The following is a 22215-nucleotide window of genomic DNA, read 5'->3' on the forward strand; positions in this document are numbered from 1 at the left end:
GTCTTCTTCTATCTCTTGAAATAAATGTGCACCTAGGCCTTTGTATGATGAGTCCGTCGCCAAACAAAAATCTTTAGATAAATACGGGTGTGAAAGAAGTGGAGCAGCAACTAAAGCATTAGATTTCTTTCCAGATAGTTCACATAAACGAGGTGTGGCCAAATTGTCCAATTTAACAAAGCGTCTAAGAAAATTACAGACACCAAGGAAACTACGAACATCACGTTTTGTAGTAGGAACAGCATAATTACGAATAGCGTCTAGTTTCTCTGGATCAGGAAGAATACCTTCTGTAGAAATAATGTGACCGAGAAATTTCACCTGAGAACGACCAACTTCAGATTTTTCTAAGTTCACCGTAATGCCAACTCTTGCAAAAATACGTAATAATGAATCTAAAATTTTGTTGTGCTCACTCCAAGAATGTTTAGCAATAAGAATATCGTCAACATATGAAGTAATATTGTTACGAAGATAAACAGGTAAAATTTCATTTAAGCTACGAATGAACGCTGCTGAAGATACAGTAAGTCCAAACGGTAATTTCCGAAACTGGTAACAGTTACCAAAGGCTAAAAAGGCAGTATATTTTCTACAATCAGGGTGGAGTTCTATTTGCCAAAAACTTGCGCGCATGTCAATCGTGGATAAAACTTTAATTCCATGGAAATGTTGAAGAAGTTCATCTAAATTTTGTGGACGGTCAGTTTCAGGAATGATGATATTATTTATCTGTCTGGAATCCAGAACCAAACGAATTGATCCATCCTTTTTAAGAACAACGTGTAATGGGCTAGTATAAGGACTGACTGCAGGCTCAATAATGCCCTGATCTAACATGTACTGAAGTTCATTCTTAACCTTGTCTCTGTAAGCCAAAGGAATAGCGTACGTTTTCCCGCGAAATGGTGTGTGTTCTTTTACTTTAAATAAATATTGTAAGCCTTGTATAGTTCCTGTGTGATGACTAAATACTGTAGCATGTGAAGTCAAAATGTGGTGCAGCTCTTCTCTTGCAACGTCATCTGGCACTTCAGCTTTCTTAACCTTTTCATTAATTAATTCTTCGCTATTAATTATATCATCCATCGCGTCTCTGTATCTATTGCCATTGTCATGAATAAACACATAGTCGTCATAATGCTCAACGAAAACATCAGAAGCAAGAAACCTTAAACATTTTGTATCTGACTCAGATCTTGTTAAACACTCGAAAAATTTCAAACTTTTCGGCATTCCGGCAATAGTCAAATTCACACTTCCTTCTTTAAAGTTCAAAATTGCCTTATGTGCGTTAAAAAACTCCATACCTAATATAATTTGTGTACTGAGTAATGGAACAATAATAAAATTAGCAGAAAATTCGTATCCTTGACAATTGAAATTTAGGTTGGTCTGTTGTTTAACTTCTACACCTTTTCCAGAAATCGCTCCTCGAATTGTAGTTTTAGAAATAGGTAACACAGGACAGGCAATAGTCCTTTCACATATACGAAAAACTGATTCACTAATGACGTTCAGTGGGCTCCCAGAATCTAAAACTGCAGTGAACTTATTCTTACCCACACATACTTCAATAACAGGATGTAAAAATGCGTCTACATTATTTTCCTTTTCGTCTAACAAAATGTCTCTCATGTCTTCCAGGCGTACGTAGTGTAAAGCCGTAGTGTCATTACTTTCTGAACCGTCTATATTGCTGCCAGAAGCCGAAGCTGCTAGTCATTGTCGATTGTTTGCGTCACGTCTTTGATTATTCGCGTCATTTCGCGGATCCATTTCTACGATTTGCACTTGTCTCTCTGAAGTTCTGTCACGTGGAGGATGCCAATTAGGTCCCTCCTGTCTGTTAGATACAAATTCTTGGTTGTGTCTGTTATTAAAATTTCTGTTTTCCTGTCTGTCTGCATAACTACTTTTTGTGTAATTTCGACTGTCACTTCTGAAATTATTGTGGTATCTACTACCCTGATTATTTCTGTAGTAAGAATTTCTATTACTGTTTGAACAATTTCTGTCTTGATAATACCGATTACTGTTTCCGTATGATTGATCATTCCGGTACGAATTACCGTTATTATAATTGTCTGTGTAATTTCTGTTAGAACGTCTGTTATTGTCATAAGGCTGGTATCTATTGTCCTGTCTGTTACGTCTGTCATTGTCAAAATTACCCATATAACGCCCGTTCCGATCACTATCCATTTTCTCTGAAAATCTATTGTAATTACTGTTACTGAAAAAGTTACAAGAAGTCCCGTCGTCGTTGTCATACTCAAGTTCTTGCAACAAAGTCTTAAAAGTCTCGATGTCGTCTTTACATCTTCCAGCTAAAGCAATTTGTCTTATGGATTGTGGCAGCTTAGTTAAACAAATGCGAATTAATTCAGTCGGGCTATAAGGGTTGGAAAGGAACTGATTCTTTCGAATCATATCTTCAAAATATTCTGCTGGCGTGCGGAACTCAGACTGTTTGAAATTACGCTGCATAATAAGACTGTGTTTGACTCTGTCTTGCGTGTTTTCGGACCAATATGCCGATAGAAATGCATGATAAAAATCATTTAGGCTATTACAATCTCTAATGAGTGCGCGCATCCGCGTCGCCGGTTCGTTTTCTAAATATCCACACATAAATTCCAGTTTGTGACTTAGTGGCCAATTTGGTGGGAGTGCGTACATAAATTGATCTAACCATGAACATGGATGTATGTCATTCTTAGAATTGCGGAAGATCTTAAATTTCCGAACAGTCAAAAAGTGATTATAGTCAAAGTTTTCGCCTCGTGGCGACAAAGACCTACCGCGTCTGTTCCAGTCCGAATGTCGATTATTGTCTAGTTCGCGCGCCTGGCGCTCTCTTGTTGCATCCCGTAAATGAAATAAATTACTTTCTTCAAAGCCCTCTGCTACCTGTGATTCTAAATTTCTTCTGCTATATTTTCCTACGATTTCGCCTTCAATTTGCTTGACTTGCTTTCGTAATGCCTCAACTTCCCTTTTAACGCGTTCATTAAATTTTCCCTGTTTTTCAACATGCTTATTTATGTTCTGGTACTCTTTGGTTTCTGAAAATGGCAATGGAGCTGTGTCATCTGAATCTCTGTCCCCATTTAAACTAAGATTTGTCAATTTATCTGAAATCTCCTCAACTCTTTCCGATAAGTCACCAATTTGTTCTTTCTGTTTATTTACGTCTTCCGTAAGTGTCGCGACTCGCGTTTCAGTATTAACGCATTTAGTAGTTAACTGTTCATACTGTTGTGTTAGGTTATTTAGTCTGTCATTTGGTACGGATTCCTCGATTCTCTCAAATATTTCTTCCTTATCTTTTGCACGTTGTAAATTTCACTCTGAAAATTTCTGTACTATCACGCGATCTCTTTCTTCCTGTTCTCTATCCTGTTCCCTTTGTCTAATCTCTACTGCAACTAATCTATTATTGTGAGCATTCAAAATCGGTTGTACTTCTTCTCGAATTTCTTTCTTTAATTCATCTTTCATGTTTTTGAAACATGTCCCTATTCGTGAGTCTAACCGTGTTTCCAAAGTTCCAATCTCTGTTTTAAATTCAGATCCTAACTGTGATCCCAATGAGTCTAACCGTGTTTCCATTGTTTCCCTGTCTGTTTTTAATTCAGATCGTAACTGTGATCCCATTGTTCCCATCTCAGTTTTAATTGTTACTATTTGTGAGTCTAACTGTGTTGCCACTGTTTTTAATTCAGATCCCAAATTTAATATTGCACTCATCAACTGCTCCGTGTTAAGTTGTTCGAAATTCTTTTCGCCCCTAACATTTCCCACAAAACTAACTTCCTTCTGCATAGCCATAAAGCTATCTGTATTCGATACTATTCCAGAATCTTCTGTCGTTAATCTCGGGTTCTGTGAATTTTCTGATTGAGAAAAATTTTGAAATGGTTCCGGACTATTTTCCCGACTTATTACATTGTTTTCCACTTCATTATCTATCATACTGTTTTCCTCTGTTGGCGAGTTCGCCATGTTAACAATTTCGTCATTCTCACTATTCATCATTTCTGCCTTTTTCATGGATCGCGTAATCATTTACAAAACATACAAAACTCGTCACTATATAAAAATTACGCACAATGACACTTTATCACCAACAATATCAATCACACGAAATGCTTCCTTCAAACACGATTAACGAACAATAGAAGAATGACAATTACCAATCTACACATGCAAAATAGACTACAATTACTAAACTACAAATTACTACTACAATACTACTGTCTACTATTTTTACAATCAGAAGATTCCAAGGGACGATCCGAAGCAGCGGTCGCCACGTGCATGGGGGCTAAATTAAAATTAAATATGAATGCAAATATTTTTAGTAGCTGTATGTCCGATTACGCAAGTCTCGTAAACGGCTGGCCCTAACAACTAATTGTTACGCTATCTGACTGCATAGAATGACAACAAAGAATGTAAGAAAATTTCTGTTAACACAATTAACTAATTAAGTCCCCAGCAACTATAAAATCTACGAATCCAACAAAGCACAAGTGTAGCTGTTCTGTATGTGGTAGTATGACTCAACGCACATCTGGCACGGTTCTTCTTCAACAAGACAAGAATTTTTAAATATCATTTATATTGACGTGATAAAAGAAAATTAGAAATACTATAATTGTGCAAGAAACCCAGAATTACACTCTAATACAAGAACACAAGCCAGATGCTTTGTTGACTGAACCTGTAATGACACATTATTCAGGACACACAAATAAATAGACAACATAATATTTATTACCTTCATATATATTGACGAAAAGCACTCTGACCATTACAATATCTCCATTGGAATAACATCTGCTATCTCTCCCATCACATAGCTGCATAAAACATCGAACAAACACTCACTACTACCCCATCTCATTCCAACTTCAGCTACAAGCAGTGTCCACCACAACTTCTCGGCAAGAAGAACTGCCTGTCGCTGCGTCTCAATAATCACTTCCAGTGGAGGCGGCGGAACAATACTCTCTGGCGCGATTTTTGGCGCTGTGGCTCAGTGTAGCCACCTTTCAACACTATTGTTCCAAGACATTCTTTAGCCACTTCTAGTACTGTGTCCCTGTACCTTGTCCATTCCTTTTCCAATGACTGTAATTGACTACATTCAACTAACTGGTACCTTTCTGAGATCGCTGTTATGTACTTGTGCCTGATTTCCTTATCCTGCAGTTTCTCCACTCTTATCCTCCTACATATGGACCTGACCTCCTGCACTTTCGGCCTCACAATCCCAATTTCACTGCAGATTAAATAATGATCAGTGTCATCAAAGAATCCCCTGAATACACGTGTGTCCCTCACAGCCTTCCTGAATTCCTGATCTGTTATTATATAGTCAATGACAGATCTGGTTCCCCTGCCTTCCCAAGTATACCGGTGAATGTTCTTATGTTTAAAAAAGGAGTTTGTGATTACTAAGCCCATACTGGCACAGAAATCCAAGAGTTGTTTCCCGTTCCTGTTGGCCTTCATATCCTCTCCAAATTTACCCATAACCTTTTCATACCCTTCTGTTCGATTTCCAATCCTGGCGTTAAAATCACCCATGAGCAGAACACTGTCCTTGGCCTTTACTCTAACAACTACATCACTGAGTGCCTCATAAAAACTATCCATCTTATCTTGATCTGTCCCTTCACAATGCGAATATACTGACACAATCCTAATTTTCTTGCTAGTAACTGTCAAATCTATCCACATCAGTCGTTCGTTTACATACCTTATTGCAATTACGCTGGGTTCCATTTCTTTCCTGATGTAAAGCCCTACACCCCATTGTGCTATTCCTGCTTTGACTCCTGAAATGTAGACCTTGTATTCTCCCACTTCCTCTTCTTTCTCACCCCTTACCCGAATGTCACTAACAGCTAAAATGTCCAGCCCCATCTTACTTGCAGCCTCTGCCAGCTCTACCTTCTTCCCAGAGTAGCCCTCATTGATATTAATAGCTCCCTATCTCATTACCATTTTTTTGCCAAGTCGTATCTTAGGAGTCCCTGATTTGTCAGTTAGAGGTGGGACTCCGTCACCTTCAAAGGTCCGAGGCATTTTGCTCTGATTGTTGCCAGCATCATATTTAAAGTACCAGGGAAGCAGGTTGCTAGCCTTACTTGCCCCGAGTCCCATTGAGTTTTACCCCTAACGGCTGAGGGACTAACCGGTGGATTTGGTAGTCTTTGCCGTATGAGCACAAAGGTGACCACGACTCAGAATATGTCCGAGATGCCCAGCCTTATTCCGAAGTAACCGGTATCCCGATCGTCGGGACCACTTACTTGGCCACTCATACGTTGCCCGTGGTTCATGAACTAGGACATGACTACAGGAATCCACACCATGAACCACAGTGTGTGTAATTAGGAACAGCAAATATACGAATAAAAATGCCACACTTTTACAATTGTCTACATTATTACTTACCTACAGTTCGTTGTGCTATCAACCGTACGCCCATAAAGTCGTCGCCACATACTGTCGCTTCGTACTTTTTCTTTCTAGACCCTCGCTAAAGCGAAAGTAAAGAACATAAGCAAAATTGCAGCGAAGTGGTCTGCAAATAAAACATTTTTTTCCTATCGTTGCCTAGAGGATCTAGCAAAAGAAGAGGTACAAATTTTAATATAATACCAATATACTAAAGAGCATTTATTCGTACTTTTTGCATTTTATATCGCCCGTTATCTTGTGATTTTAAAGCACGTGGCACGTACCACAACCGTTAAACTTCCATCTGATACAACTGTATGCAACTAGACAACATTCTGGCAGCATAAAAATTCCTACTGCAGAGAAAACTAACATTTAAATTCAAATAATGGAATGAATTTACTTCTGCCACTAAAAACAAATTCCACTGTATACCTATCTACAAATGATCAAAAGCAAATGAGAAAGTAACTAGAGGAGGCACCATCATTGGTGTGGGAGGTTGTTGCTTCTTCATACAAACCCGAGTCTTTCACCTATGGAAGCTTTATAAAGAGTATACTCTCCACTTAGCACTGTATTTTGCGTTTCTGAAAACTAGGATCCTGACTATAATGCGTTTTTTTTACTATGTTATGTACCATTCCGACTGTTAAATCACCAGCATGAATAGGAAGGAATTCTTAGCCATATTCTGTTACGTAGAGATACACGAATCATATTCTAAGAATTTAGTACGTGGTTTACAATATTACATTTTGGTGTAACACTTGCTACAAACTGTGTTCAGTTGAAATAAAAAACTCCTAACACGATAATGTGACTAAAGTAGTTCATCCTACGTAGTAAGGTTATTTAATTTTCAACGGCGCATTGCATTTGTGTTTCTCTATGCACTCCGTTACTTGCTCCACTATCGTCGGAACTGCTGCTCTGATACTCCATATTTTGCACACTGTCTGTCGTTTCTCTTGAGACTAGTATTATTAGTATTACTATTAGTGATTTTCTGTGCTATCACACTCGCGTACTGTACGAGGGAAAAATTACTACGTGAAATCTGTTGTACGCATTTGCATCAACTGTAGTAGTGACACATACCAAATAGAGTTTCCGGCGCTAATCAGATCACCTGACTGTACTTGGGTAGACATGTCGTCGTGAATCCACTATATATGTTACACCTGGCTACCAAAATTGAAGCCAAGACTACTTCCTTAAACGTCCATCTCTCTCTTTGACTCAGAGTGAAGCGGGTTAAGGATCATGACCAGTTATGAAATGAATCACGTCAAAATAAGTGGTGTTTGTTTCGTGCTCAAACGCTTCGTAAATTCTACAAGAAACGAATACAAGTGACTATTATACGAACTATTACGCGAACCAGTTGATTAATGTGTAATCATCTAAGTAGCGGGGTAATTATTGCAAGTCGAGATCACAAATATTTTCGTTCCGTACCCCATTTTCGCTGTTTCACGAATGTTTCGATCACATCCACTAACACTTGTGGAACAGAAGGTGCATACAGAATGTTTCCAAGCATAGGCAAAAACCACTGTCAACGACTGCTAGGACCAAAACAAGTAGGGAGAAAATTGCAACACCGAAAAATAATTGCTGTAGAGTAACGAAATTTCGGGAATACATTTCGCTAGGTAACATATTTATGTGATTAACACTGCAAAATTACAGTTTAATGTAAGCACGAGATAAGGCAATGCAAATGTGAAATATTAGTACATTATCAACTGGTGTAACCGCCATAATGTTGCATGCAAGCTTGGAAAAGTTGAAAGTCGCGTGCTCTTTCTTCTTGTCTCGTGTTTTCTGCTGAAAATCTCGTGGTTGTACTCTTGTTAAGTTTACTATTACAGAGATCGCCTAAACTTTTTTTTTTAATTTGTCCTGTGCGCAACAAATAACTTACTTGTTCTTTCTGCTGCCACTGCTTGATCTGCTGCATCCCGTTATTTAACAAAAACATAAAAAAACCTATTATTCATGTTCTGTATGGCGGCTCCTGCTGTTTCTGTGGCTGTTGCTTACTACAAATACATATAATTCAAGAGAAAGGGTTTGGTAAAATCTAAATTCGATAAATGATAACCCAAACAAGTATTAATATTCTGAAAGCGATTCTTTCTCATTCAATTAACAAAAAGCTAGAAGCTCTTTGAACAATCGCTTCGTATGTAAATCTGCCGCCAGTGGCATTAAAGCAATATTACAAATTAATCAAACTCTTGAGACAGACTGAAATACTTCTCAGTTAAATGCATAGTGAAACAATTCCCTGACAATTACATAAGCAATCAATGACAAAAATCAATGCTTAATCTATTTGCCTAACAATGGTTTCCCTTAAGAATTCAACTCCTATCATTATCAAAATTACCATCTGCTGCTACGCACATACACACACCCTTTTCTTTAAATTAATAAGCGCGCTGCAAATTGTAAAAAAAAAAAAAATCAACTAAATACCAAATCCTGTGTCGCTGCTGGCGGACACGGCAGTACGGCATCTCGGCGACGACCCCTCGCCCAACACACGTGCGCACCACAGCAGGCGGGCTCCTACACTGGCTTCAAAACTGCCACTAGTTAATCCGTGCGCTGCGAAGCGCGACAACAATATCTTAGATTCCAGAGCTTGTGTAGGCGCACTGTAGCTCACCTTTAAATCCTAAGGGAGTATTGCCAACTCTCAATGCGCATGCATTGTGTTGTACAAGAGCCGGATGCCAGTTTTTCCTTGCCTGTAAAGTTTGGTTAGTCAATACAGGTACATTTAATGCTGTTTGTCGCTGCAGCTGTCGTCGCATATGGTGATCGAGAAGGCCAAGGCAACATGTCAACAGTCTGTAGAGCATGTTGGTTTACAGTAGCGGTATTTGGACCAGCGCCATCCGTTTGGAATGGATCCGATGGAATGCCGTTCATGAATGGCAGCACAACAGATCGAATCACCCAAATGCACAAATCTGCAGTCTGGGTGCGTGGGATAACCACGAGAGTGCCCGTGCTGTCATAAGAAATCGCACCTCAGACTATTGTTCCAGGTGTACGTCTATTGTGTCTAACACGCAGGCAGGTTGGTTGCAGCCACTCAGCTGGCCTCCTTCTAACCAACACACGGCCTTCACTGGCATCCAGACAGATCCGGGTTTCGTCAGACAACACAACAAACCTCCACGCTGCTCTCCAACGAGCTCTCGCTTAACACCATTGAAGTCGCAAATGGCAGTGGTTTGGGGTTAGTAGAATGCTCGCTACAGAGCATCTGGTTCTCAGTAGTCCTTGAAGTAACCGATCTGTAACCGTTCATTGTGTCATTGTGGTGCCAACTGCTGCTCACATCGCTGCTGCAGATTCAGTACGATGCTCCGGTGCCATACGCTGAACGCAGGGGTCTCCTTCTCTCTCGGTAGTGCCACGTGGCCGTGCAGAACCCGGTTTCTTACTACCGTACATTCTCATGAACACCACTGCTAGCAGTAATCTACAATTTCTACATTCCTGGCAAGTGTTTCTGCAGTATTGTAGAAGGAACATCCAGCTTCTCGTAACTGTGTTACGTGACCTCATTCGAACTCAGTGGGATGTTATGAAACGTCCCCTTAGAAAAATTTATGAATTACTGAGCTGATAAACCTCTTACATTATTTGATTTTCAAACAGCTGAGCAGAACTGAACGTACTCAGACATTTCGCTCTTTACATACTCTGATCAACACTAAACTGACACACAACATTTTTAGCGCAACGCTGACAATAATCTACACCTTTCATGAATCACTTACCTCACAAAAATATTCGTTACTCAAACTACTGCAATACAGCGAGCGCCACTTCTGCCAGCTAAATAAAAGATTCAAACTACTGAAGGCACTAACCACTGGTAGGCATACTAAGCCAATGAAAGATTTTGATAGAGAACAAACAGTTTATTTACCTTAATAGTATTCAAAAGTCATTATATATACAGGGTTATTACAATTGATTTCACAGCTCTACAATAACTTTATTATTTGAGATATTTTCACAATGCTTTGCAAACACATAGAAAAACTCAAAAAGTTTTTTTAGGCATTCACAAATGTTCGATATGTGCCCCTTTAGTGATTCGGCAGAGATCAAGCCGATAATCAAGTTCCTCCCACACTCGGCGCAGCATGTCCCCATCAATGAGTTCGAAAGCATCGTTGATGCGAGCTCGCAGTTCTGGCACGTTTCTTGGTAGAGGAGGTTTAAACACTGAATCTTTCACATAACCCCACACAAAGAAATCGCATGGGGTTAAGTCGGGAGAGCGTGGAGGCCATGACATGAATTGCTGATCATGATCTCCACCACGACCGATCCATCGGTTTTCCAATCTCCTGTTTAACAAATGCCGAACATCATGATGGAAGTGCGGTGGAGCACCATTCTGTTGAAAGATGAAGTCGGCGCTGTCGGTCTCCAGTCGACTTCCGCGGGCTACGCGTGAAACTTGCCCGCACGTGTTCAACCGTTTCTTCGCTCACTGCAGGCCGACCCGTTGATTTCCCCTTACAGAGGCATCCAGAAGCTTGAAACTGCGCATACCATCGCCGAATGGAGTTAGCAGTTGGTGGATCTTTGTTGAACTTCGTCTTGAAGTGTCGTTGCACTGTTATGACTGACTGATGTGAGTGCATTTCAAGCACGACATACGCTTTCTCGGCTTCTGTCGTCATTTTGTCTCACTGCGCTCTCGAGCGCTCTGGTGGCAGAAACCTGAAGTGCGGCTTCAACCGAACAAAACTTTATGAGTTTTTCTACGTATCTGTAGTGTGCCGTGACCATATGTCAATGAATGGAGCTACAGTGAATTTATGAAATCGCTTCAATCATTTGTAATAGCCCTGTATATATATATATATATATATATATATATATATATATATATATATATATATATCAGTTTATGATATCCAGTATTACAAATTTACTCTTCCTGGCGGACACACGTCCAGATCGTCCGCTCCTAAATTTCTGCCAGCTCTCCCCCCACATCCACCACTGCTGGCGACTCACCTCCAATTGCGCAACACTACGCGCTGTTAACAGCCAACTGCCCAACACTACAATAGCAAATTGCAACAATGCAAACCAGCCACAGACTGCACACAGCACAGTCAGTGATTTTCATATAGAGCGCTACGTGGCGTCACCAACATAAAAACCTAAACAGCCTACTTACAGTTATAATGGTTTCTTTGTCACCTTAAAGGCATTCCTGCCTAACATCAACTAAACACGTCGAATCTCAAAGGCGACTAACTCTAACGACGGTTACAGCATGTATTTATAGCAAATCTGATCTGCATCCTCACTGTGGCAACTGGCGCAAAATATGAATAGACACCATCTTTCAGATTTAAAAACACGCCTGCCTACTTGGTGTTGACATTTTTTCCACGACAGTATTTTCCACAATTATAAAAAATGGTTCAAATGGCTCTGAGCACTATGGGACTCAACTGCTGTGGTCATAAGTCCCCTAGAACTTAGAACTACTTAAACTTAACTAACCTAAGGACATCACACACATCCATGCCCGAGGCAGGATTCGAACCTGCGACCGTAGCGGTCGTGCGGTTCCAGGCTGTAGCGCCTTTAACCGCTCGGCCACTCTGGCCGGCTCCACAATTATAGAAGCACGCACAAAACGTATTGTAATACGAAATACAACTTTTTCTTTATGTAACACAGGTATGAAACCTGTGGTCACTGAGTGCCGTTCAGTTTGGATATACCACATTATCTTGATAACACCTTCCAGCATCGAGGTGACATGAATTTTCTACCTTGCCTTCTGAAATGGGCCCACTGGAATTTATGTAATGCGTTCTACTAGAAATAACTATATGAACGACTTTAAACAGTTCACTCTTTTCGGCTGTGTAGCCCTGGTACCATCGAACTGTTTCGATGAACGCTGAGATTTAACAACGCCAGCATTTCTACTTACAGGGGATACGCTGAGCATCTCATGTAACCTGTACTCAGAATTCTGTAAACGATTTATCCTTCCACGTAACACAGCATCAGTTTTGTGCGAATCGTGTTTTGTATGTCACAAGTAGCACATATTCCACCACTAATGTAGTGGTTCTTGGAAGTCACCTCACGAGTATTGGTCAGCAGTCTGACAGCGGTGCCGCTTTCACAACAGGAGTATATCGGATTTCAACCCTAATAAGTGGCAGCAACCTCAGTGTGCCTTATAATGTCAGCTTGGTTAAAACGGCAGTTCCATAGATAAATAATGGCTACAACCAACTTTCCGCAGAAAAGTACAAAGAGCGGTAAAGACTGAAAATAGTATGCGCATCATTCAATTGATCTGAGATACTATCTGCACCGCCTTTGAACACAGCGCCATAGCTTGACAGTGACGGCCTAACCTGGACACACACCTTGTAGATGATCCATCAATGTCCAGCAAGTTCGTACAGGACGTTCGTCACCGTCAATCGCAGTCCGCTTCTGCGACCGGTTCCAGAGGTTGCGGACTTGCGCCTGACTCGGGACCGCACTATTAAACGCTCATTTAATCCCTTTGTGAGTTGCCGCCCGACGCAGCTTTTTCTGTGCTTTGCTGAGAAGCTTGACGCAGACAAGCCGCGCAGCTTACCCGCAGTAGTGAGTACAAAGCGGTGCACGTGATGTGAGAGACCTTGAGCTGCAAAACGCTGCACGTGGCTAAAATCGCATACTTTGTACCGCATGCAACATGGTGCAGGCCTTACTTATAGATCTACCTACGCTCACAGAAGTTTGGCGCTGCTTTAGATGTAGATCTCCACAGGGCATGGACTCGACTAATGTCTGAAGTAGTGCTGGAGGGAAATGACACCATGAATCCTGCAGCGGTGTCCATAAATCCGTGAGAGTACGGTGGGGAGGTGGGGGGAGGGGGAGGAGGAGTGGGGACCTCTTCTGAAAGCGCGTTGCAGGGAATCCCAGATATGCTCAATAATGTTCACGTTTGGGGAGTCTCGTGGCCAGCGGAAGTGTTTAAACTCAGAAGTGTGTTCCTGAATCCTCTCTGTAGCGATTCCGGACGTGTGGGGTGCCCCATTGTCATTCTGGAATTTTCCAAGTTCATCGGAATGCACAGTGGACATGAATGGACGCAAGTGATCAGACAGGGTGACTACGTACCTGTCACATGTTAGGGTCGTATCTAGACGTATCAGGGTCCCATATCCGTCGAACTGCACACGACACACTACATTACAGAGCCTTCACCGGCTTGAACAATGCCCTGCTGACATCCAGGGTCCATGGATTCATGAGGTTGTCTCCATAGCCGTACACTCCATTCGCTCGATACAATTTGAAACGAGACCCTTCCGACCAGGCAACATGTTTCCAGACATGAACAGTGCAATATCAGCCCAGGCGAAGCGTAAAGCTTTGTGTCGTGTAGTTGTCAAGGGTAAACTAGTGGGTCTTCGGCTCTGAAAGCCCATATCGATGATGTTTCGTAGAATGGTTCGCACGCTGTCACTTGTTGATGGCCCAGTCGTCGTTGGTCCCGTTCTAGCAGGATCTTTTTCCGGTCGCAGCGATGTCGTAGATTTTATGTTTTACCGGATTCCTGATATTCACGATACACTCGTGAAATGGTAGTAAGGGAAAATACCCATTTCATCGCTGCCTCGGAGATGCTGTGTCCCACGGCTCGTGCGCCGACTGTAACACCACGTTCAGACTCATTTAAATCTTGGTAACCTGCCATTCTATCACCAGTAACAGATCTAACAACTACTCCAGACACTTATTGTCTTATATAGGAATTGCCGACCGCAGCGCTTACATATCTCTGAATTTGAATACGCATACCTGTAGTAGTTCTTTTGGCACTCCAGTGTAATAATACTTAAGAAATAAGATCGAGTGATGGTGTTCCTTAGCAACTCTTTCTCTCCTAACCATAATCTTCATATGAAGATTTTGCCACAATTTCGACCTTTGTAAGACTGTGAGGAACTCCAAGAATCTGTGTAAATTTCTTTTTCGTACCAATGATGTAATCTAAATCATAGTTATAACGTTTGTTTCTTTTCGTTTAAATAATTTTCTCGCTGTTTTTGCAGGTTCATAGACAGTGCAACCTAGACAACAGAAATCAATTTCACGTAAGTTATTTGCATTTTTAATCATCTCTGATGCAACAACTATGAACATTCGGCAATGATAATACAACTTTCAGTAATTTCGCATAATGTATTAATTAATATTCGTTCGTAGTTTTCCTCGGGATTGCTTCCCAATAATTTGAAGTTAATAGTTGCAAATTATGGAAAACAGACAGTTTTTTAAAAATAAAATCACAGAATTCTATAATATGTTGTCACAAAAACTGTCTTGTGTCGTAGTTTTATTGAATTATTATAGGTGACAAACACGGCATTGCCCGGATATTCGTATTTCCAGTTTCCGTTAGAAACGGAAACAAAAAATGAACTAGGAGGGTGAATCAAAAATAAACTGGAAAATTTACTTTACGCACCTTCTTGTAAACAGAGTGTGGCGCGATGTCTGTTCATTGTTGCTTTCGTTTCTTGTTCGCTTTTTCGTAAAATAAACGTGGCTATAATAGCAGCCAGTTGCAAACTAAAACTTCGTCAGCGCCACTGTGGTCAAATTCGTGTCCTCCGGCTGGTTCCTTTAGTGGCCCAAACAAATGAATGACGCAGGACGATAAGTCCGGATTATAGGGATGATATTCTACTGTGGTCCAGACCAGTTCCCGAGATCCCTGTTGCTAGAAGGTTGTCATGCCGTTTCTTTAGTCAGAATTACAAAGCCAGAACAAGAGGTACCTCCATGTGTCGCACAGCGCAATGTAAGTAAGTTTCTCACAACAGAGGGCATAAAACTGTCCGAAATTTAAAAAAAGATTGCGGTACAGTTCGTATACAACACCCTGAGAAAGATTCAAGTGTACACACGGCACAAAGAGCGTTTATGAGGACGAAAAGCTTTTGAGATTGCAACTCACCGACGTCGCCAAAACCGCCTGCGCGCGGGGAAAGTTCTTGCAACAGTCTCCTTTAATTTGAAAGGAGTTCTTCCCTTAGGTTTTCACCACAATCGTCATACTGTGAACCCTACATCCTACTGCCAATTTTTTTGCCAAACAAAACGTGCATACGTCAGAAAATGCGCTCATTTCCAATTCGGGATATGGTTGTGTTTCATGACAACACTCCACCTCACACAGCTGTCTAAATTCGTTTGGACCACTAAAGGAAGCAGTCGGAGGACACCAATTTGACCACGGTGGCGCTGACGAAGTTTTAGTTTGCAGCTGGCTGCTATCACAGCCACGTTTATTTTATGAAAAAGAGAACAAGAAACTAGCTATCCGCTGGCAAAATGTGTTTGGCGTTGAGCAGATTACGCAGAAAATAGGTTCGTGTGTATGAGATTTACTGATGGTTTAATAAACGTATGAAAAAAATCCTGTTTTATGTTTGACTCATCCTTGTATGCTTGTGCTGTAACATCGAAAAAACAGCATTTTCACGTATTCGTAAAAACAACTTTGATATTATAGAACAGACCTACACATAAATATGCACAATGTACAAATGTATAACTACAGCTGCTTCGCGTGTCTACAATGCGATTTTGTAAGCGTCTCTACAGCAACGAGTTTTCGTAGCTCAATAGAAGGCTGTCGTTTCCGCCCATAGCCGTTTCCACTTTGCAGTTGAAAGCTGTCAAAAGCGATGCCGGTTGCCAGGGATTTTGTTAAGCTGCCTCGGTTACAGATGTGTCTAAGTTAAGAATAAATTATTAAAAATTCATACATGATGCGGCAGGTTTTCGCACATTTGAGAGTTTATGACGTCATATCTCTTGAACTATGTGTCATTGAATGATGTATTTGTTTATGTAGGCCTACAGTCAGCGGCATATGTGGATATTGCCTGCGAAATATGTTGCGAGAAGAGTTAGTAGAAAAGAAATAATAAATTTAAATGTCATGCATGATGCGTCAGTTTTTCACTTAGCTCATTAGTTATGATATCATATATTCCTGAACTGTGACAGGTAGGTGTCTCTTACCCAGACATCTATAACTACATTTGAAACCCTCCCGTCTCCTCTATATCTCTTTTGTTACGCAACCTTCCCTTCTACAACAACCTATGAAACCTGACATTATTCTTTAATTAACTTGCCTGAAGTACGTCATTCATAGTTAAACTTTTTCTTGACAACAATAAAATTTTGCAAATTTTTACGTTGATGGTTTTTGGGATGGATTTAAATCAGTAATGCAACATTGCTGACAAAAATTAATTATATTCTGAAAACGATTCTTCAAATATTTACTGTTGGTAATGAAATGATTTCACAAACGTTCACCTGGGACATACTTTTTTACAATAATCTTACAACTAGCATTGCGCAAACATACCGTCAGTAGTCTTGAGTTTCTCAGAAAAAATAATTCAATAATATTAGTTCCTCTTATGATAATAGTTAGCTGATGTCTCTGTACATCCGTTTATAATCTCTTGTAAATCATAGCTGGTGGCTGGCAGGCACACCGCTCCTCTCAGCCTCTCGCTTCAGACCTGCTACCGACTCGCTTCACATCTCGCTTACTACTGACTTACTACGAACGTTAAAGCGCGGTCTCTCCCACCAACAATGCTTTCTGGTGCAGACAATCCCTGCTACCATTACAAAATGTATCAATGCGCGGTCTTTCCCGCTCTTTGGTTCAAATGGCTCTGACACTATGGTACTCAACTTCTGAGGTCATTAGTCCCCTAGGACTTAGAACTAGTTAAACCTAACTAACCTAAGGACATCACACACATCCATGCCCGCGGCAGGATTCGAACCTGCGACCGTAGCGGTCTAGCGGTTCCAGACTGCAGCGCCTAGAACCGCACGGCCACTTCGGCCGGCTTACCCGCTCTTTTCTTAAAATGTATCCATAGGCGGTCTATCTCGCCCTTTTTAAAATTATATCAATTTGCGGTCTCTCCCGCCAACAATACTTTGGTGCAGACATTCCCTGCTACCACAATTATTTCCAAAATGACAAATTTTAAATATTCCTACTTAATCTTATTAATAATATATAAACATCTTTCATAATTTGTGGTTTGACAATAGACAATAGAAATATACACATCTTACACATTACAGTAAGGTATATGTGTACGAAGTTGGTTCAAAGCGTTCCAGAAGTTTAGGAGGAGATGCGGAACATGTATACATACACATACTTAACACATCCATTTATATAATACTTATAGACTGGATCATGGGTAGACTGATTTCTGACGGTGTATCAAAGTTGACAATACGCCTCTTTCTTCATACAGTGTTAACTTTTTGCGTCCGTTGTCAGTCTTAACTGACGTGGTACAGTTGGAAGAATTAAAGAGGGTATAAAAGGTGCACTGCTCAAGAAATCAATCATGCCCAGAAGAAATCACAGTAATAAAATGCAACACCACGTCTGCTCTTTGTAACTGCCTCAGCTCGGCGTGGAACAAAATCAACACGTTGCTTCAGGTATTCCATATCCAGCTGCAGCCAGTCATTGCTGATCAGACTATCAAACTGCACAGACACTAATTTTTCCGTTTCACCCGCAGTTATAAATAATTCCAGACATTTTCTATGATACTAAGTTCGTATGGTTAAGCGGGCAAGTAGACGCTAAGTTCGTCAAACCAGGGCTGTTGTCATCTGGGAAAACGGGAGTGTCCACAATCTACTCATCAAGAAAGTGTAAAAGAATGAGCAACGTTTCGTTAGCGAATGGGGAAGTAAATATCCTGGTCCATGTTTGTGGTAACCTCAATGAGTGGACTCAGATCATAGGACTAAAACCGACCTCAAAATGCCACAGAAGCATCTCCGGTCTAAACTACACCGAACACACTCTGCATGTTAAATGACTTATTGTACGTCAGTGTTTTCAACGCTTTGCACCATTCGAAAAGAGGCACAATCGCGTCTCTTCTGCCCTCACTACACGCATCCACTTAGCTACTGTCTAGTTTCTGTTTTTATTTAGCTCACTCAAGATGCACAGCCTTATCTGTCGTTGTGAGCAATAGTCTTTTATGACACACCCAACATAACATGTTTATTTCATTCAGTTCCCTTCGCAATGTTCGCTCAGCGACTGGTCGAGATGGACCTGCATTCGTTTAGAGCGGCAGTTCCTGTAGGTTTTAAAAGCGATTGTCACTGACAAGTCGTGACATTCGTTTCCGTTCCATGACTGTTAGGAGTCCACCATTTCTTGTAGACCCGTCGGACGTTCCACGTCGGTACCCCAGCTGAATCGGCAACTTGATTTACAGTGTGGTCAAGTGTACTTGCAACCACAATTGTTACTTTCTGCCATTCTGGTACGTCTAGACGTCACTGCACTTTAAGGCTGCTACTTATTTTTCTTAGTGAACTACGTACATGTAAATAAATGGCATCAGAAAAATGCCGTGAAAACGTGTCCCTTCTATACAGAATTTTGACCCTTAAATAACTGATAACGCTGTATGAGCATAGCTTTAAAAACATGTTCTAGATCAAGAGATACTTAGGCTGTGCAATGGGAAAAAAAGGGGCGTGAATGAATTTAGGATTACTCACTTCTCAGAATTTCGAAACCTGATTCAGTGACTTTATAGTTGATCGTCACAATGAGACTGTGAGCATCAGACTGATAAACTAACATCTGCCGTCACGTTGAACATAATCAGGGAAACATCAAGCAGCCTCAGAGTTTCAGCAGCACTACTTAACTTCCAAGCTGTGAAACGAATGCAGAGAAGTGAAAAAGGCATCTGCTGATTGCAGTTAACATTCATTAATGTTTCTGCTGCAGGCAAACTTCACAATGAAGTCCGTGCTCAAATTAAATACTGATTTAAGAGTGAGTACGAAAGCAGGTGTGCAAACGAAATTTAGCATGAACTTCATAAGTGACTGGGAAGGAAAATAAATCGTAGAGGTTTCAATTAAATTCATGATTACTAAGACTAAAGTCAAAAAACAACAACAAGTGAAAGAATAAGCTTGTTCTTTGATAGACGATGTTGATACAGGGGCACGATATAAGAAAACACTGAACATAGAACAATTCCATACATATTAGCAAATCCTGAACAAATTTAAATTAGCGGGAATAAGATGTAGTTAGTATGTTTACTGTATGGATGAAGAAGTGAAATACCAATACTGTACCATGAGCATGGATTACGGTTTATCTTATACAACCGATCTAGGTCGGCACACAAATGGAGACACGTTTTACGACAGGAAACTCTGCAGATAGAGTGTCACATCAAGTTGCAAAATAGAAGTAGCTACCTCACCCTAATTCTTGTAGTTCATAACCTCTGGCCAACAGAAATTAAGCTCAGTTCAAATACACAACATCCATGAGAAAGCTGTGACACTAGTTGTCCGGAATTCATCATAGGGAACCAGAGATTTGCTCAACATGCCGCGCAAAGAGCAGAAGAGAGTAGAATCGAACAGAACAGGACAAGAATGCATTGTCCGGTGTAACCCGGGGCTCACAAACACACGACACGGCATACTCAGGAAACTAAGTGGTCCTCAAACACCGTCTCCGAGGCACTGGCTAGCAGACATGCGTTCACTCGACCAGTCAAAGACTCTAATGCCTCAAGCAATCGATAACTCCGGTGCAAAATATCTTTGCAACAGACCTGTGACTCAGAATGGATAACTCGAAAGTTGACAATCTAACGAATGACTTTCACACTGATTCCATACAGCAGACTGGCACATTCCCATCTCTTCACCGCCATGATTTATATCACACGACCGCCTGATGCCAGTCCTACACTATCTACAGCACTAGTTCCAAATCTAGAGGAGAGGGTGCAGGGGGGAGGGAGTAGTTATCCTCTGAGCGATAAAAGAAAAATTTCTAAGGACTAATCATCATCAGCATCATCGTTATCAGCAGCAGCAGCAGCATGAGTCATTTGGTGTCCACTGCTGGATAAAAGTCCCCTCTAGGGATTTCTATACACTGCTATCTTCAGTGCTACGAATAAATGTTCCTCCTGCATGTCTTCTAGTTTCATCCACCTACCAACTGTAAGATTGTCTTTTCAGTATTCTCTTATTTCTTGGAATCTAGAAAAGGAATTCCTTTGACCATCCATAATCTTCCTGGGTACTGTCCAACCCATCTCTGCTTCAGTTTTTCATCACTATCACAGTTCCATCTCCCGTTATAATCAGATCCTCAATCCACTTATTTGTTTTACAATCTCTTCCATAAATTCGCAACATGCATCTCTCTATTAGTGGATGAGTCACCATCAAAATTAGTGTGGTCTTCGTGATAACAGACCACGTCTCACTGTCATGAGGCAAAACTATTAATTCTAACTGTTTTTAACGTTTACTTTCATACACCTTACATGCTTTTTTTCGAAATTTTAATTATTTGGCTAACGGAACTGAAGGTCAGCTTTACTCATCTACTTATTGCTTTTGCTGTCCATCCCGTGGTAGTAAACACTTGTCATCATAAATAAATTCTAGTGGTAACTACAAATTGTAGTAGTTATTATTTTCAGACTTGGAAAAATGACCGGTTCCGGTGCTCAAAGGAATATTTTCACCGAGTGAAAATCGTGCCAAACCACAATTTCTTGGGCCTTTCTGAAGCAACACACTACAAACAGATTTTCGTACAACATAACAGCCACTATTGTAGCTGATGTTCTGCCGTTAGTAACCTCATATCATGGGAGACGGGAACATGTAATGCACCCAGGAACACTGTCTAACATGATCGTTTTCGTTGTCCAAGCGTTATGGTTTGGGAAGGCTTAATGTTGCATAGGCGTAGGCCTACTGACCTCCAGATTTTTGAACGGGGTACACTCAACGGTGAACGTAAGTGTGACTGCGTCTTTCCATGTGCGCATTCGGCCCTGACTTAATTTTTGTGGACGACAATGTGCGACTGCATCGAACAGCGCAGGTTGAGAACCTCTCGTAGCGAGAGATTACATTCGTTGAATGGATTGCATTGCCCGTTCCCTCCGGCTTAAAAATGTAAGGATAGTACGTTGGTCTTTTTGGTAATACGTACTCAGACAGAGCTGGATTTCGCGAAAGCAAAAGCAGCGCTGCACTAACATGAACTGAACTGTAACTGATCTGAATGCAGCTTGACTTTATATTAAATGCGCAACGGAAGTAAAACAATTATCTGACCCTAATTAAAATTTCCACTTACCTCGCGTCTTGACAATATTGTTCCAGATTTCTCGAAAGCACAACAGCAAGCAGGCAGCGGCTATGCTAGAGCTCTGTTTCTAAATACACATTCAAAAACTGTTGCAATTGGTAATGCGTAATGAGAAAGACTGGGTTGGGGAGAGGAATTATTCCTATGAAATGATGTGCCAAGACAATGATTTTAGACTGAAATAAGTATGTTCAAAAATCCTGAGTAATACTAAGGGTGATCCTTACACATAACATTGACCTGAACAATACCACGCATAACAAATTCAACAATGATTTAAAAAGGATACAAAGTTAATAGAGAATTTCTATAAAAAATCAAACAGCTTAATCAATTAATATGCATATCCGTGACTCAGGGAAGTGGGATGGTCTTTCTCTCAGCTCTGAGCAAGTTAGCTAGCTGACAAAAAT

This window comes from Schistocerca cancellata, chromosome 5 (assembly GCF_023864275.1).
Source record: "Schistocerca cancellata isolate TAMUIC-IGC-003103 chromosome 5, iqSchCanc2.1, whole genome shotgun sequence".
NCBI classification, from domain to species: Eukaryota; Metazoa; Arthropoda; class Insecta; order Orthoptera; family Acrididae; genus Schistocerca; species Schistocerca cancellata.